A 15,834-nucleotide genomic window follows, 5' to 3' on the forward strand; every position below is an offset into this window, starting at 1 on the left:
AATTCCCACCTAGCCACCCTCGATCCCTAGCCCTGAATGCCAGCATTTCTAAACTACTGGCCTATGAAATGCTGTCATTCAGGCTGGTGGACACAGATAGCTTCAAACAGCTCATGTTGCTTGCTGTCCCAGAGTACGTCGTTCCCAGCCGCCACTACTTCTCCAGGAGAGCCGTGCCCTCCCTGCACAACCAAGTATCGGATAAAATCAAGTGTGCACAGCGTAACGCCATCTGTGGCAAAGTCCACCTAACCACAGATACGTGGACCAGTAAGCACGGCCAGGGACGCTATATCTCCCTAACTGCACACTGGGTAAATGTAGTGGCGGCTGGGCCCCAGGCGGAGAGCTGTTTGGTGCACATCCTTCCGCCGCCAAGGATCGCAGGGCATCATTCTTTGCCTCCTGTTGCCTCCTCTTCCTACTCGGCTTCCTCCTCCTCTTCTTCCATCTCCTCATCCGGTCAGCGACAGACCTTCACCACCAACTTCAGCAAAGCCAGGGGTAAATGACAGCAGGCCGTTCTGAAACTGATGTGTTTGGGGGACAGGCCCCACACCGCACAGGAGTTGTGGCGGGGTATAGAACAACAGACCGACGAGTGGTTGCTGCCAGTGAGCCTCAAGCCCGACCTGGTGGTGTGCGGTAATGGGCGAAATCTCGTTGCAGCTCTGGGACTAGCCGGTTTGACGCACATCCCTTGCCTGGCGCATGTGCTGAATTTGGTGGTGCAGAAATTCATTCACAACTACCCCGACATGTCAGAGCTGTTGCGTAAAGTGCGGGCCGTCTGTGCATGCTTCCCGGAGTTCTCATCCTGCTGCCGCTCGGCTGTCTGCTCTACAGCGTAACTTCAGCCTTCTCGCTCACCGCCTCATATGCGACGTGCCCACCAGGAGGAACTCCACCTTGCACATGCTGGAGAGACTGTGCGAGCAGCAGCAGGCCATAGTGGAGTTTAAGCTGCAGCACGCACGGGTGAGTCGCACTGCGGAACAGCACCACTTCACCACGAATGACTGGGCCTCCATGCGAGACCTGTGTGCCCTGTTGCTCTGTTTCGAGTACTCCACCAACATGGCCAATGGCGATGACGCCGTTATCAGCGTTACAATACCACTTCTATGTCTCCTTGAGAAAACACTTAGGGCGATGATGGAAGAGGATGTGGCCCAGGACGAGGAGGAGGAAGAGGGGTCATCTCTAACACTTTCAGGCCAGTCTTTTATAGGTGGCTCAGAAAGAGGATTTTTGCAACAGCAGAGGCCAGGTACAAATTTGGCCAGCCAGGGCCCACTACTGGAGGACGAGGAGGAGGATAGGGATGAAGCATGTTCACAGCGGGGTTGCATCCAACGCAGCTCGGGCCCAACACTGGTGCGTGGCTGGGGGGATACAGAGGAAGCAGACGATACGCCTCCCACAGAGGACAGCTTGTCCTTACCTCTGGGCAGCCTGGCACACATGAGCGACTACATGCTGCAGTGCCTGCGCAACGACAGCAGAGTTGCCCACATTTTAACGTGTGCTGACTTCTGGGTTGCCACCCTGCTGGATCCCCGTTACAAAGACAATGTGCCGTCCTTAATTCCTTCACTGGAGCGTGATCGGAAGATACGCGACTACAGGCGCATGCTGGTAGACGCGCTCCTGAGAGCATTCCCGACTGACGGCGGGGGACAAGTGGAAGCATAAGGTGAAGGCAGGGGAGGAGGAAGAGGTCGCCAACGCAGCTGTGTCATCGCCAGCACCTCAGAAGGCAGGGTTAGCATGGCCGACATGTGGAAAAGCTTTGTCACCTCGCCGCAACAACCAACCCCAACTGCTGAAATGGAGCGTGTTAGCAGGAGGCAGCATTTAAACAACATGGTGGAACAGTACCTGTGCACACGACTACACGTACTGACTGATGGTTCTGCCCCATTCAACTTCTGGGTCTCCAAATTGTCCACATGGCCAGAGCTTGCCCTGTATGCCTTGGAGGTGCTGGCCTGCCCTGCAGCCAGTGTACTCTCTGTAAGTGCATTTAGCACGGCAGGAGGCGTCATTACAGACAGACGCAGCCGCCTGTCCACAGCCAACGTGGACAAGATCACGCTCATGAAAATGAACCAGACTTGGATCCCTCAGGACTTGTCTGTACCTTGTGCAGAATAGACAGTTCTCACAGCCTTGACCATCCATCCTTGTACTCAAGTGCACTTATTCCTTTATTTTTTTTTTATATGTCCCAATATTTTGGGGGATACCCCTATGTAAAAATGCAAAATAACACACATCTGTGTTGGCTACCTATTCCTCCTTCGCCGCCGCTTCCACCTAGACCGCCACGTGAGCCTACACGGCCACATCCACCCATTCACCGCCTCCTCAACCTCTTCCTCCTACATCATTCCTAATTTTTATTTTTTTAAGGTCTTTTATGTTTTTTTTATTCATTTCCCTATCCACATTTGTTTGCAGAGCATTTGCCATGCTCTTAAGCACATTTTGTTGACTTTTGCAGCCCTCTAGCTCTTTCCATGAAATTTTTACAGCCATTTGAGTGCTCAAAAAGTTCTGGTCCCCATTGACTTCAAAGGGGTTCGGGTTTGGGGTCAAGTTCGGGTGCCGAACCCGAATTTTTTTTTCAAGTTCGGCCGAACCTGCCGAACCCGAACATCCAGGTGTCCACTCAACTCTAGTTGTTAACCCTTTAGGTGTTCCACAAGAATTAATGGAAAATAGAGATACAATTTAAAAATTTCACTTTTTTGGCAGATTTTCCATTTTAATATTTTTTTCCAGTTACAAAGCAAGGGTTAACAGCCAAACAAAACTCAATATTTATGGCCCTGATTCTGTAGTTTACAGAAACACCCCATATGTGGTCGTAAACTACTGTACGGGCACACGGCAGGGCGCAGAAGGAAAGGAATGACATACGGTTTTTGGAAGGCAGATTTTGCTGAACTGGTTTTTTTGACACCATGTCCCATTTGAAGCCCCCCTGATGCACCCCTAGAGTAGAAACTCCAAAAAAGTTACCCCATTTTAGAAACTACGGGATAGGGTGGAAGTTTTGTTGGTACTAGTTTAGGGTACATATGATTTTTGGTTGCTCTATATTACACTTTTTGTGAGGCAAGGTAACAAGAAATAGCTGTTTTGGCACCGTTTCTATTTTGGTTAGATCATGTGGTATTTTTATAGACCAGGTTGTCACGGACGCGGCGATACCTAATATGTATTCTTTATTTTATTTATGTAAGTTTTACACAATGATTTATTTTTTTAAACAAAAAAAATCGTTTTAGTGTTTCCATAGTCTGAGAGCCATAAATTTTTCAGTTTTTGAGCGATTACCTTGGGTAGGGTATGATCTTTGCGGGATGAGATGACGGTTTGATTGCCACTATTTTGGGGTGCGTGTGACTTTTTGATCGATTGCTATTACACTTTTTGTGACGTAAGGTGACAAAAAATTGTTTATTTAGCACAGTTTTTATTTTACATTTTTTACGGTGTTCATCTGAGGGGTTAGGTCATGTAATATTTTTATAGAGCCGGTCTATGCGGACATGGAGATAGCTAATATGTATACTTTTTTTTTTAATGTAATTTTTACACAATAATATCATTTTTGAAACAAAAATTAAATCATGTTTTAGTGTCTCCATATTCTGAGAGCCATAGTTTTTTTCAGTTTTTGGGCGATTATCTTAGTTAGGGTCTAATTTTTTGCGGGATGAGATGACGGTTTGATTGGCACTATTTTGGGGTGCATATGACTTTTTGATCGCTTGTTATTACACTTTTTGTGATGTAAGGTGACAAAAAATGGTTTATTCAGCACAGTTTTTATTTTTAAATTTTTACAGTGTTCATCTGAGGGGTTAGGTCATGTGATATGTTTATAGAGTCGGTCGATGCGGACGCGGCAAAACCTAATATGTGTACTTTTTTTCTTCCCCTATTTTTTACCAATTTTTTTTTACTTTATTTGGGGAAAATGACGTTTTTGTTTATTTTACTTAAAACTTTTAATTTTTGGGGGGGAAAACTTTATTTTTTTAACTTTTTTTTAACTTTATTTTTTGTCCCACTTTGGGACTTGAACTTTTGGGGGTCTAATCCCTTTTACAATGCATTCCAATACTTCTGTATTGGAATGCATTGGCTGTATGAGTAATACAGTGAGTATTACTCATACAGCTTCCGGGGCCTGTGAGATCCAGGGGGCTGGATCTCACAGGCTCGTCACCGGAAGGCAGCGCGATGCCTTCCTTAGGCATCGCGCTGCCTTCCATGCCATCGGGTCCCCCCTACAGCCGCATGGGGACCCGATGGCACCGCCGCTTGCCGCCGCAACCACAGGTAAAAGCAGCAAACCGCAGGTCTGAATTGACCTGCGGTTTGCAGCGAACGCCGACACAGGGGGGTCACGGGACCCCCCCCCCGCGCATTTAGCCAAGGTGCCTGCTCAATGATTTGAGCAGGCACCGGGTTCCGATGACCGCCTGCCGGGCGGGGGTGATTGGAACTATACATGACGTACCGGTACATCATGTGTCCTGAAGAGGTTAAAGAAAGATACAGGCCCATACCATCAGTCTTGTACCAGCAAGTGAAACAGCTAGTGAACGACAAGAAAGCCTGTAGTGTAATTCGGGACAGTCATAGCCCTTGTGCTTGTGCGTAAAAAGGACGGTACAATACGATTCTGTGTAGACTACCGCAAATTAAATAACATCACCCATAAAGACGGGTACCCATTGCCTAGAATAGAAGAGTCCCTCTTATCCCTGGGTTCTGCAGCATTCTTCTCTACTTTAGATTTAACTAGTGGGTACTGGCAGGTCCCCATGGCACCCGAAGACCGAAAAAGACAGCTTTTACCACACCTATGGGACTTTGTGAGTTCAATTATATGCCATTCGGCCTGTGTAATGTACCAGCCACTTTCCAGCGTCTCATGGAGTATTGCTTAGGTCACAACAACTTTGAGACTGTGCTCTTGTATCTGGATGATATTATTATATCCTCTAAATCCTACGAAGACCATTTACACCTGTCTGCAGTATTAGCTATACTCACAAAACATGGTCTCAAAGTAAAACCATCCAAGTGCACTTATTGCAGCCCGAGGTGCACTATCTAGGACATGTGGTCAGTGCTCAAGGAGTCCTCCCTGACCCCAATAAAATTGCTGCAGTTAAAAACTGGCCCGCACCTACCAATATCTATGAGGTTAAGAAATTTCTAGGCTTTGCTGGATATTACAGGCGATTTATTCAAGATTTTACTGAGATTGCAGCCCCTTTGCAGAACTTGTTAAAAGGCCAGCCTAATAAAAAAGGTTTAAATAAGACGACCATTGTATGGACTGATGCTCAGGAAAAATTATCTGAAATGGAAACTTACCGAAGACCATATTCTTGCCTACACAGACTATACTAAACCCTTCAGACTGTATACCGATGCATGTAAAAAGGGCTTGGGAGCAGTGTTGGCTCAAGTGCAGGACCAACATGAACAAGTCATTGCATACGCCAGTCGATCACTTAGGCCTACTGAGAGGAATGACTGGAATTACAGCTCTTTTAAACTAGAATTGCTCGCCTTGGTCTGGGGGGTGTGGGGATTTATTCTGATAGACAGACTAGCGGACGCAGTACAGAGGCAACCACAAAGTCTTTAACTTAAACAGTTCAGTGATTTATTCACACATCAGAAAAAACAAAAAGTAACGGTTTGCAGTCTTGGTGTTTGTTCACACCATAAAAAGTCCACAGAACAAAAGCCTTCACCTGGTCAGCAGTTTTTCCACCCGCAGTCCACAGCAGGCTTTAGGGCCTGTTTCCCAGCAGGCGTCCCAGCACGGCACAAGTTTGCAGTTCCCAAACACACAGAGACTGACAGCGCTCCACTGTCATAGAGGAGAAATCCACCCACAGCTGAGACTGCTAGCCGGGTTGATATAGGCCAGTAAAGACCCGGCCTGGAACATGGGGAGAATCCACCCACCCAGCACTTTGGCTACTCCCAGTAAGAGCCGGCCCGGATCGGCTTTAAAGCCATACTAACAGCAAAAAGTGTCAGACAGCACTAGCTGCCACTGACCCTTGAAATTAACGGCTCTTACCTCCCCATGGCCAGGGACCTTGGTGACACATACCTTCTGTCAATGACTGCCCCTTGCGCCTTCCTACAGCAGTTACAGAAAAATTTAGGGAATATTTGATCGCTACTGAATTTGTGGCCTATACAGACAACAACCCGATGGTTCATCTTTCCACTGCACATATAGGTGCCATAGAACAACAGCGCTAGGTCTGTAATCAGGAGGTCTTCCTGACAGTCACAAAAGTTGCTGCCAACCATTTTCTCCAGTCTCAGGAAACTTCTAGCAGCTCGGAAAATTTAGCAAAAGTGAACCACGCCTGTATTGCGCGCGCAATACGCGCATATTACATTGATGATTTTTGCAATCAAGAAAATAATGACTGGAGATCACGAATTCTAGAAATTTTGCTAATTTATGGTGAATATTAGGCCCAAAATTTGTGAAATATTGCGAAAACGATTATTGACTATGCTGCTCATCACAGAGGCCAGTCAACAAAAACCCATCCATCCACAAGCAGCCGGAATGGATTGGACCCAATGACAATGTGAAAGCAGAGTGCTACAGGAACTATGGACTGTGCTACAATCTGGTAAGAGCCTTACACCGCATGAGAGAGAAACATCCGACCCTGAGGTCCTCAAAATGCTGAGACAGAGGAAACACCTCTTTTACGAGAAGGGTCAGCTCAAACATCAAACTATTGATCCTCTGACACATGACCGTATTAAACAGATTGTGGTACCCAGACAGGATGCCCATCTGATCCTGGATGCATACCACAATCAATCAGGACATTTTGGGTGCCAGAAAACAGAGTCACTAATCAGACAGAGATTTTTTTGGTTTGTAATGTGAGATGACATAGGACACTTGCGACACCATTTTTCTATCTGTGCCATCAATAGGGATGACCAGCCCAGACAAAAAGCACCACTGCACCCAGTTGAGAGTCATAGGCCATTTGAGCTTGTTGCCTTGGACCATGTTAAATTAAGACCAAGCCGAGATGGAGATGTGTACGCTCTAACAATCATTGACCATTATAGCAAGTATGCCATGGTGATACGAGTAAGTGACTTATCAGCGCAAACCACTGTAGATGTCCACAGACCACCAGAAAATATTCTGACTGACCAAGGCCTTTGAGTCACAATTATTCTAAGAAATGTGCGCATTGTACGATATAAAAAAAATATGTATGACTGCCTATCACCCACAATGCAATGGTTTATGTGAAAAAATGAACCAAAACATAATAAATCTATTGCGTAAATAGAGTGTGAGAAAGCATAATGGCCGACATGGGTATCTAAACTGACTTTGCTATATAACCATACACCGCCCTGTTCAACTAAACAAGAGCCCTATACATTAATGTCTGGACACAAAAGTTGGTTTGTGGCCGATATATTGCTAAGTGTACCAACTGACCATGATAACAGCAACCCGTTACCACAAACTGACTGGGCAGAAGAGCAAACCTTGAGGCGCCTCAAACTGATCCAACAAATAACCAATGAAACAACCCAGGAGGCTCAACAAAAACAAATGGGTGACTATAACGCCAAAGCTGAGACTTAACCACTATGTGAAGGAGATCACGTATGGTTACGAAAACAACACAGGTCAAACAAACTGGAAAATAAAAAGGAATCTGTGCCTTACGAGATCAAAGCCATACCAACTGCTGAAACCTATCAGATAAATAAACAGGTGATGTAAAACTGTGTTTATCCAAGGAACTTGGGGAAGAAACCCCTACGTCTCAAGAAAATGTACCAACTCAAAATGTATTACCGGAAATTAAATTAAAACCAGCTACAGTCAGTGAGACCCCCTTTGGTGGATGGTATCAAAAATGTCATTACCTGTGTCTAGTATTCCTTAACTTTGTGGTCAAGATCTCCAATAATGCTCTTTCTGATCCTGTGATCGACACACAGCCCAGGAGATCTGAAAGAGCCACCAAATGTATCAAACCAGCCAGATACCCAGATTGACTGTACCATCCACATTTCAGTTGTGTCATTTATGGGTCAGAACTGCATTCGTATGAATATGTGATGATATACTGTATGACTATACCTGAGCTTCTACGGTTCATCTATGATGCTGCCCATTTTTGCTGATAATGCTGAAGATCTGTATCCTTTGGAAAATATTATTGTGTTGCTGAAAGCTATGATAAAAGGCTTTAAGGTCAGCCCTGTAAAGGGTTAAGTGAAAAGGGGTCAAAATGAGTTAATATACTGTAATGACCATGTTGAGAAGGGGCTTTCTTATGTACACCATGTATATTGTTGATGATGACTATGTTGGTTGTACTGTTTGCCAGTCCAGTAATTGGTTCGGCCCAGTTAATGACGTCCTTTAGAGTCTTTTTGCTACAGGTGCAAATGCCGGCCAGAGAGCCAATGAAAAAGTAGGGGAGCACCTATCCCTACTTGTCCTAAATCTGCAACTTGAATACAGTACCTGCTATCCTGTTCTGCCCCAGCAGTGAAGACCTTGCTAATCTCTGCGAAATTCCAACTTGATGACAACAGCCTTAATCAGCCGCATGCATCCTGTCCACGTGCATTCCGCATGTTCTATAGAACCAACTACCAGGATACATTTTGCCAAATGGATTACAGCTTTGGCAGCCCACCAATCCGAAGTGGAACACAACAAGCCCATGATGAATCCAGTTCGTAACATTTAAAACCATAAAAACTATGGGAAAATTGAAGGCCCCCCTATAGCTGGCTAATCCCAAACACAATATAAATAGTTGGTGCCCTGTTGCACAAATCTTCTTTGTTAAATAGTCCGGACTGTGTTGGGGATGCCACAGTTAAAGTAGGGGAGAGTGTAGTGCACTGGAGCAGGGAGTACTTTGACGTTAGACATTTTTGGACATTTGACTATTTCCCCTATGCAACGTTAAAATGTCTTACTTTATTTCACCTAAAAGGGTTAACTTGCACTGTTTAATACTGTGTAACTTCATTTTATGTATATGTTGTGATATATATCCTGTTCATTATGACTGTAGTTAAATGACTCTGTGGAAAGGGTTAATGAATACTGAGAGACTGTTAGGGCTTTGATTAGGAAGCTGGTAATTTTTAAAAGCTGCCATAGGGTTTAAAGAAGACCATGTTTTGGAGGGAAAAACCCAGACTTGTTTACCACCAAAAAGCAGACAGCCTAACCTTTTAATTGTCTGGTTTTAGCTCTGTTGTTATGTCTGGAAAGTTGTTTTGTCTGAAAAACCTGCTGTGTCATTGAATATCATTGAAGCTCTAATGTAAGTCTATACCAGACGGGAGCTGAAACAATGTATCTGTTTGTGCTGAGCTTCTCTACTCCACCCCTCCCACTAGAAGGTTCTAGTCTAGCAAAAACTAGGAGAGCAGTCAGAGCCCCTAGTGTGCTGCAGTTAGGGACCAGTGCTTGGAAAAGTAGACTCTGCCAGACTACTGAGTGACCAGAAGAAGACGCTGATACGGGGATACGCTGCCACAGACCCTGGATCACCAGCCTTGGGCCAGGGTACCAGCCTTCTGAAGAGAGAGAGGGACAGCTAGCTCAGGCATTTCCTCAGCATCAAACCCTTTTTTTACCAGGGAGGAGACTGTAGACGCCAGCCCAATGCCTCAACTGTTTTGTTTTGCACCTGAATTACTCCAGTCAAGAAGCACCCTGGTTTACTGCAGACCCTGACTCTCTGGACTTATTTCCCATTGGGATGCATCACGCTTTACCATTCCTTCCAGAGAGCAGCAATATGTGGTGACACCTCGACAGTGTCCGGGGGACCCAGCATAGCGTTAGGACCACCCCAAACCTGGCCGCTGCATATCCAGCTGTGGTTGGGTGGTATCTAATCACAGTATAGCCATACTGTCCAGTATGAATAATTATCTAGTCCTGGTATAGCGCAATTATCCAGTTGTCATATGGTGGTATCATCCAGTCATTGTATGGTGGCATTATTCAGTCACAGTATAGTGGTATTATCCAGTCATGGTACAATGATATTATCCAGTCATGGTATAGGGGTATTAACTAGTCATTGTATAGTGGTTGTCACGGTCATATTGGTGTTTGACCGTGACGCGGTTGCCATGCAGACTGGTTGCCAGGGGCAACGTGTAGTTTGTGGTTTGCACGTGCACTTCCCCTTTAAGGTGTGCCTCCCTGCTGTTTGGTCAGCAAGGGGTTAATCTTCTGGCTAGTGAGGATTAAGGTGTTTCCTGGGTGTGGCCGCAAGCTTGATATAAACCTGTGGCTTGCTGGCTGGGGGCAGTGGTTCTACTGCCTTTGTTGGACTAGGATCTTGCTCCTAGCTATTTGTCATCTGAGGGCCATCCTAGTTGTCATCAATGCCATCCCGGTGTCTCCTTCCCTTCCTACCCTTATTTATTTGGAGTGGGTTATGTTCAGGGTGTTTGTATGTCTAGTTTGGTGTTACATGTCTGGTGGTGTTTGGTGTTCAGCATATTTGCTAGATATTCCCCTGTCTCATGTTTATTGCAGCTATGTGTGTCCTAGATACCTGTGTAGTTGTTGTATGTGCTGTGTCCTTATGGTGTGTGGACATCAGCACTTGTGCACGGGTTCCAGTCGGTGTGCCTGTGGCAGGTAAGTGTGTTGCATTCGACGCTTACCTGTCAATTCCATATGCTGTATTTGGTCTCCTTTCTTTGCAGCTTTGCCGGTAGAGACTCCTGTTTGTCTGTGTTTTGGAGGAATAGGTCGTCTTTACCCTGCTCCTAGTCCAGGAATTTCCTGAGGGTTAGTAGGGCCCCTAGGTTTTGGAGTATAGCCCTCCTACCGTCTGGGTTGGCTCTTACGGTTAGGAGTCAAGGCCAGAATTAGGGACGCTGTAGGAGGTGACCTGCTCCCTTATTCCTCCTCCTGGCCTTGTTGCTCCCAAGTAGCCTCCTCACTGTACGGTGGGGAGTTTCCCCCACTCCCCACCGTGACAGTGGTATTATCCAGTTGTGATATGGTGGTATTATCCAGTTGTGGTTTTATCCAGTTATGGTATGGTGGTATTATCCAGTCATGGTATAGTGGTATTATCCAGTTGTCACAAGGTGGTGTTATCCAGTCACAGTATAGTGGTATTATCCAGTTATGGTATGGTGGTATTATCCAGTTGTCATATTGTGGTATTATCCAGTCATGGTATAGTGGTATTATCCAGTCATGGTATAGCGGTGTTATCCAGTTGTGTTATGGTAGTATGGAAGCATGGATGTTTTGCCCAGTATGGTAGTGTTATCCAGTCCTTATATTTAGTATTATTTGTGGTAGGTCTAATCTATGCGCACATATTCCAATGTATATGTCAACACTTAGCAATAGATTGTTCTTCAGCTTTTTTGACCAATTATCATCACAATTTCTCAGAAACAAGTTAATCATGACGATAATTGAGAAGTGTAAATGGGTATTTGATGGGAGTATTCCGGGTTAGTACCTAGGGCGGCAGGAGGTCTATATACAGTCTTGAAGGTCTGACCCCCTTCCATGGTGTCAGCTCCTTCCTCTTTGTGTTGATTTCCATTTTCGCACTTAATGGGGTTTTCTCATCTCAGACAATGGGGGCATATCGCTAGGATATGCCCCCATTGTCTTATGTGGGACCCGCACCTATATCGAGAACGGAGCCCCAAAAGTTAAGGAGAGCGCACTGCGCATGCGCAGCCGCCCTCCATTTATTTCTATGGGGCCGCCGAAAATAGCTGAGCGATGGCTTGGCTATTGCCGTCTTCCCCATAGAAATGAATGGGAGCAGGGGCCGCGCATGCGCGGAACGCTCCCATTCACTTCTGTGGGAGAGGCGGGGATTAGCACTTGGTGGTGGACGGACTCCGGGAAATCTGTGGTCCTCCAGCCACAGCGCTCCCCGCTCCGTTCTCGTTATAGGTGCGGGGCCCAGCAGTGGGACCCGCACCTATCAGACAATGGGGGCATATCCTAGCGATATGCCCCCATTGTCTAAGATGGGAATACCCCTTTAAAGACCTGACTTTTCAGTCTCCCCAGACTCTTTCATCGAATAAGTCTCCACAAAGGTCAGAATCTCGTATCATCATTTCCATACCACACAAAACTGACAGATTGAAGAACGAGGGTGGGGACGCCCCCCTACTTATCTCTGTGTGTTGGCGGTCTGACAACTGTCCCTTTAAAGACTTTGTGCTGTGGCTCAGCGTTCCTTCCTCTAATTGACCCTCTTGTCTCAGAAAATAACTTGTTACATTTTGTTGCAAAGAATAAATCAACTGAAAGGCAAATAAAAGTAGAAATCTGTAAACTCTTCAATGTGAAATCATTGCCTGCAAATAAAGAGCACGCAGCCGAGCGCATCCCTCCCTCCGCCGCGTCACCTAATTAGACTTTTATTTAACTTCCCGTCTTCTCTCTTCCTTGTTAATGGTGTTTGTGGCAGTTTGAAATTTTCTGTCGACTCCTTGTAATAAAATCTCTGTCACATTTCTGCTCGTTATTCCTAACATATAGATGCTCGCCAACGCTCGGATGCCTTGGATTACAGTACAGAGACCAGCTGTTCGGTTCTTCCTTGATGCCAACATGAGAACATCGTTCGATAGATATAAAGCAGGCTAAAACACGACGACCGAGATTCCCTCCCACCGGTTGCTGATAAAGCGGTGACGCTACCAAGTTTGATCTCCGGAGGTCACGTGCAGCAGATATATCATAGACTGGAATTTTACCACTTCATTTATAGTGACTAAAAGTGACACTTAAAGAGCAAATGCACAAAAATAAGGAAAACAAATATATTAGTGTTTCAAATTTCAGGATGAATTCGATTCGCCGCCAAGCCAAATTTCCTCGTGTTTCATGGTAGCGAATTGATTTTACCTGAAACAGTGTAAAAAAAAAAAAAGTACGGCGATACCACATGTGTGACACTTTTTTGCAGCCTAGGTGGGCAAAGGGGCCCACATTCCAAAGAGCACCTTTCGGATTTCACAGGTCATTTATTACAGATTCTGATTTCAAACTACTTACCACACATTAGGGCCCCTAGAATGCCAGGGCAGTATAACTACCCCACAAGTGACCCCATTTTGGAAAGAAGACACCCCAAGGTATTCCGTGAGGGGCATGGCGAGTTCCTAGAATTTTTTATTTTTTGTCACAAGTTAGCGGAATATGATGATTTTTCTTTTTTTCTTTTTTTTTCTTACAAAGTCTCATATTCCACTAACTTGTGACAAAAAATTAAAACTTCCATGAACTCACTATGCCCATCACGAAATACCTTGGGGTGTCTTCTTTCCAAAATGTGGTCACTTGTGGGGTAGTTATACTGGTCTGGCATTTTAGGGACCCGAATGCGTGAGAAGTAGTTTGAAATCAAAATCTGTAAAAAATGGCCGGTGAAATCCGAAAGGTGCTCTTTGGAATGTGGGCCCCTTTGCCCACCTAGGCTGCAAAAAGTGTCACACATCTGGTATCGTCGTACTCAGATTTTGTGGATCCGATCCATGTATCCGTGGATCCGATCCATGTATCCGTGGATCCGTAAAAAACATACGGACGTCTGAATGGAGCCTTACAGGGGAGTGATCAATGACAGGGGGGTGATCAATGACAGGGGGGTGATCAGGGAGTCTATATGGGGTGATCACCCTCGTCATTGATCACCCCCCTGTAAGGCTCCATTCAGACGTATGTGTTTTGCGGATCCGATCCATGTATCAGTGGATCCGTAAAAATCATACGGACGTCTGAATGGAGCCTTACAAGGGGGTGATCAATGACAGGGGGGTGATCAATGACAGGGGGTGATCATTGAGTCTATATGGGGTGATCAGGGGTTAATAAGTGACGGGGGGGGGGTGTAGTGTAGTGGTGTTTGGTGCTACATATTGCTGAGCTGCCTGTGTCCTCTGGTGGTCGATCCAAACAAAAGGGACCACCAGAGGACCAGGTAGCAGGTATATTAGACGCTGTTATCAAAACAGCGTCTAATATACCTGTTAGGGGTTAAAAAAATCGCATCTCCAGCCTGCCAGCGAACTCGCTTACCTTCCGATCCTGTGAACGCGCGCACCTGTGTGCGCGCGTTCACAGGAAATCTCGCGTCTCGCGAGATGACGCGCATATGCGTGACTGTGCGCAGGGCTGCCGCCTCCGGAACGCGATCCTGCGTTAGGCGATCCGGAGGCGGTTAAGTTCCATTCGTTATTTTCCAAACCTCTGATAAACGCCTCTAGCTGATTTTTTTTCCCCTTCCCATATCACAAAGCAATCATCTATATACCTTTTCCAAATTTTTAATGTCCCACTTTTTTTGCATTTATTCACCTTGGGGTCAATGTAGTGTTTTTTCCACATGGTCATAAAGATATTTGCAAAACTGGGGGCGAATTTCGCCCCCATCGCCGTTCCGACCCTCTCTAGATAATACTGGCCCTTAAACCAAAAATAATTATGATCTAGGCTGAATTCTACACAACGTACAATAAAGTCCGCTTGTATATTTGTCATGTCAGGGTCATCATACAGGGTATCTTTTATTGCTTGTAGTCCTTTGTCTTTTGGTATAATTGCATACAGGGAGGACACGTCGATGGTAGCCATCCACGTATTCTCCCTAACCACCTGGAGTTCTTTTATCATTTTCACCACACAACCACTATCCTTCAAAAATGACGGTGCTAATGGTACGTATTTCTGTAAAGAATTATCTATGTACTCCGTGATCCTACTGGTCAGGGAATTAGTCCCTGACACTATGGGTCTACCTGGGGGGTTAATAAGGCTTTTGTGGATCTTCGGTAGTACATAGATAATTGGGGTCGTAGGCTCTTTTATATTCAGATATTCTATTTCCTTTTTATTGAGTATACCTTTCTCTCCTCCATACTTGACTAATTCTTGTAATTTATTCCTGTATTCTGGGAGAGGGTCTTTTTTCAACATAGCATAGGTTTTTGTGTCTTTCAGCTGCCTCAATACCTCTGCTTCATAATCCTCGACATTCATCACTACTATCCCCTCCCCCCCCTTTATCCGCAGGCTTTATTATTATATTCTGATTATCTTGTAACATTTTTTAGTCAAATTACCTCCTTTATTTTTTGGTTTTATTTTTTCCAATTCATTCAGAATGCTTCTCTTGAAAGCATCTACGCACTCATTATTTTTATTTTTTGGATAGAATTTTGATTTTTCTTTTAAATCTGTGTGTAGATATTCTATCTTCTGCTCTGCATTATTGTGGTTAGTAGCTGGTTCTTTCCCTAAGAAAAATTTGGCTATGTTTAGTTTTTTTATATATTTATGTATGTCAACAAAGGTATCAAATTTGTTTAGGTTCTTGGATGGCGCGAATTTCAACCCCTTTCTTAGCACCGCCTTTTCGGTTTCTGACAAGGTGTGCCTGCTGAGGTTGAATATCCCGTCATTCACACCTTGCTTTTTTTGTTTGCAGATTTTGTGTTTTTTTCCCCCTCTTTTTCCTCTACAAATCTTCTTTTTTGCGGTGTATTGATGTTTTGTGTGGTTTTGTCGTACATTTCCTGAGGTTTCTGTAGTTTTTCCTGCTCTTCCCTCTGTATGCCTTTGATTGCTTGGTGTGGAAAATTCTGTTTGTCTAAAACCTCCCCTTCCTGCGTTTTATCATATGGTCCTTCTCTATTTTTCATCTGTTGCACTATATTCCCCTGTTTCTTTAAAGTGTCTTCTCT

Source organism: Bufo bufo, chromosome 3 (genome assembly GCF_905171765.1).
Source record: "Bufo bufo chromosome 3, aBufBuf1.1, whole genome shotgun sequence".
NCBI classification, from domain to species: domain Eukaryota; kingdom Metazoa; phylum Chordata; class Amphibia; order Anura; family Bufonidae; genus Bufo; species Bufo bufo.